Source organism: Glycine max, chromosome 16 (genome assembly GCF_000004515.6).
Source record: "Glycine max cultivar Williams 82 chromosome 16, Glycine_max_v4.0, whole genome shotgun sequence".
Classification (NCBI taxonomy): domain Eukaryota; kingdom Viridiplantae; phylum Streptophyta; class Magnoliopsida; order Fabales; family Fabaceae; genus Glycine; species Glycine max.
The window spans coordinates 4,133,282-4,137,442 of NC_038252.2; the positions used below are offsets into that span (position 1 = coordinate 4,133,282).

A 4,161-nucleotide genomic window follows, 5' to 3' on the forward strand; every position below is an offset into this window, starting at 1 on the left:
CCAACTTTTTTTATTATTGATCAAAATGTATTAAATTGTTAAGTTATCTAGGGATTGAAAGGAACTTAAGATCTCTTCTCCTATGAAATTAGAGTTTGAGTGATTTTTCATTATTAATGTCAACATGGAAGTGCAAAATATGTTTTTAAATGTGTTTTGAGGGAAATTTAATGAAGTCTAACTGCAACAATGATCATCATATTCACAAGATCCTAATTTTTTTCGCATCACTTATTAAAAATAAAATAAAAAATAACCTTTTGCAACCTAAATAAAGAAACGAGAAAAGCAAAAAATCAACCTTTTATAATGTAGTTAATTCAATATTAATTGACCAATAGACTAAGAGCAGCTAATCTCTTCATTATCAAGCTCATTCTTTAATTACAAGGTGATTAATTTTTTATTTATATCTTTTTTAAGATTACATGCATAAATTTATAAACATATATTTATATATTTGTAGGTATTATAATCATAAATAAATAACTAAAGATTGTAATTGAGTTTCTCCACATCAAGATATGGAACTCACTCATGAAAGAGTTAAATTTTTTAAAAAATGTTCTTTCTTAATTTGGATGTAAAGAGCAATTATATATATATATATATATATATATATATATATATATATATATATATATATATATATACTTTTCTAACTTTTTTAATAATAGATAGGGTCGATCCAAAACATTGGTGACTATAGTTTATGGTATTGATGCTCCAATACTTAAAAAGATTTACCTTTAATTACTTACATAACCTTATTCATTTTCATTTCATGTGGTAAAAGGAATTAGAGAAATAATTTTAAATATATAAATCTTGATTTTCAATTTTTATATATATATATATATATATATATATATATATATATTCTCAATAGTTTATATATTTGATGACCGTGCCTATGTCTGTGCTTCGTAGACTCAGAGAGATTTGAAAAGAGTATCAAGAATTTTTGTGAAGAATTTTGAAGTGATCTAAATAAAACCCAAATCATACTTCCAATATTCTTAATTTGTGGACACTTGACAGACTCCCAAAGCTCCACTTGGAGGATCAGGGAATTGATCTACTAGTCAAATATTTAATATTCTATATTTTATATAAGTGCATAACATAAAGTGATACATACGAGTGCTTTGGTTACATATTCATATGTGACCCACGAGTGTTATTATATGTAGATTATCTTTCTTATTTGGGTGTTATATATATAGTACTATATATTCATTAACTAAACATGCACTTTCGATACAATAATATTTCTTCCAAAATGTTCAACCATACCTGAGCCAGTTTCCCTTTGACAGTTGAAGAAGACAACAGCCGGTAATTCAAGGTTGTAAAGTTCAGCAAATTCTCTGGTATTGAAATTCTGTTCCTATCCAGGAGCATACACCCTCTGTCTAAACTGTTGGTGGAATAACACAATTAGCGTCCTGGGTCGTGGGCTTTCATAGCTTACAGCTTCGTTACCTACGTACGTGCAAATCATGCAAACTCACAATTAGCATATTTATAAACTACTCATATTGGTGTTGCATTTTCATAATTTAGCATATTTTGGTGTTAGATTATTTTTTATTGGAATTAGATATTTATATATCTTTTGGGACATGTTGTCATTTGTCTCATTGCATGTAATCCATAGAGGGAAGGGTGTTAGCTATAATGTAATGTTACTAAAGTCTCTTATATATAAATTTGGTTCAACTAACGTTATGCAAGGCATGTACTCACCAATGTAGGTATCCCTGAAATTAGGGTTACTTGGGCTAGGAGCATCAGGATCCACCATGACCTTTGATGGAAGAAACGAAATTAAACATAATTTGTTTAGTTAAAAACTATATATATATATATATATATATATATATATATATATATATATATATATATATATAATATGATAACTAACTAATGTAACTAATTAGCATAGTTTAGAATTTCCTGAGGTCATCTCCACCAATACTCACTCTAGGTTGGTTGGGAACTTGAGAAGGGTTAAGCTCACAACCATTGCCCACTTCTCTATTGCAATAGGTGATCCTGAAATAGAACTTTCAACCCCTATAACACGCCCAACAACAAGAGGGTTCCTAGTAACACTAGGCATAATTAACTAACTCACTTCACTGAGTCACACTGCTCATAAACACAAATATGCTTTTGTGTCAAAGACAATTGTACTACAACACCCACCAGGCCAGCTATTTATACATAGTGAAGAACAAGGGGATGGGGTATTCCCACCTTTGTTGTCTAGAAAATAATCTTTTTTGTTTTATTATGTAAAGGAAGCACGCGCGAGTTTTTGGAACCTATTCCCGGAAAGAATAGAATAAAATTTTAAAGGTTAAAATATATTTTTCATTCTCATAAATATAAAAATATTATGAATTCATCAATGCAAAATTTTTAATATACTTTCCGTTCTCACACAATTAAAATTTTTCATTTTTTATCCAAAGAAAGGTATCAAAAAATTATTATTTTTTACATCAATTATATACATAATCAATGTATAAACGTCTCATTTATATAGTTTATATATATAATCGATATAAAAAGTCATCATTACATGTTTGAATTTATCCGAACCTATATTTGAACCAAAAAATAATATATTTCAATTTTGTGAAGACAAAAAATATATTAAAAATTTTGTAGAAACAGAATTTTAATTTGAATATTTTTATATTTATAAGAATAAAAATATATATTTTAGCCAATTTTAAATAGTAAAAAATTAACAAATTTAACTTATTTATATTTATTCTAGATTTTTTCTTGTATGTATCTTTGTATAGTTAATTGTTTAGCTTCCGCATGATATGGATGTTGTTGTGTATTTTTTAATTTTTCATATTCTATAAACCTAAGCGTAGTTACAATAATATCTTCTAGTGTATTAGGTAAGGTACCTTGGGTATCCATGTTTTGAGATTTATGTTAAAATCATGAGGTTAATATATTCGAATCTTGAAGTGAAAGATAGAGTCACAATAGGAGAGGGGTTGATCAATAGTGACCGTGGAGAAATATTATTTTCTTATGCGCAAAAACACACACAATCTTATGTTATTGTCTGCTAAAATTTTTTCTTGGCTATCAGAAGTACATAAGAAGCAAGAAAATCCTTTTTTAAAAAAACTTGAAAGTAAAACAATAAATAACACACCAAGTTTACTATGAGAAGTTACTTTTCAAAATAGCTTAGTGGTCTAGTGGGCCGTCATGCATTGGAGGTGCACTACTAAAATAATAAGTTTTAATACCTTCATGTTAATAATAAGTTTTAACATTGTTCTATTAATATCGATTATGATAAAATCGATGTTATAAAATATGTGGTGACATTTATGTAAAAAAAATATTATCGTTAACATTGATTTTAGACACATCAATATTAATAGAATGATTTTAATATTAGTTATTTAAAAATTGATGTTAACATGATGATTTTAACATTATTTATTTAAAAATTGATATTATTTAAACACTCACAATATCCGTTCTTACAAAAAACTGATATTAATATTTTTATTCATTATTCACAAACATCAATTTTTTAAAAGGCTTCCTCATTTCCCAACTTAGATGAAATTTAAATTCTTTATTTCTCTATTTCTTATTTTCTTTTTCTTTTATTACTAAGTCAATCTTATAACTCCGTGCATGGAAGATTTCATACTAAACAATTAAATAAGTTAATAATCTTGTAGGAAAAAAAAGATTGATCAAAGTGACATTATATGGGACAAGGTTTGTGCCAAATTTGGTAATTAATAAAAAAAACACATTTATTAACTTTTTTGAGAAAAATATTTTTTTATTAATTTGATCGTTATAATGAAAGTTGTTCGTTTTTATTTGATTTTCCTTTTTAGTTGAAGACCGAAAGAACCATGCATTTCATATTTTATAGGGGATGCAGTTTTGCCATGTGCTAGACATTGGTGAAACTAAAACCAATTAAAGATGACCACCTATCTATATGTGTGTTAAAAGCGATACAAAATTAAACACAAAAGAGCATTTGCTGCAATTGTATGAATCTCTTCCGTATAAGCCTAGCTAGCTAGTAAGCTTTTGTTTATTTCAAATGAAAATGGCACACATTGGAAGCATTAATTTAAACAATTGATTGGT

The 4,161-nt window shown here is 27.0% G+C and overlaps 1 pseudogene; it reads right to left on the reverse strand.

Annotated features, from left to right (window-relative positions):
- Positions 1-1,243: 1,243 nt before the first annotated feature.
- LOC100787132 (protein HEADING DATE 3A-like) lies at positions 1,244-2,125 on the reverse strand (annotated as a pseudogene).
- Positions 2,126-4,161: the final 2,036 nt, after the last annotated feature.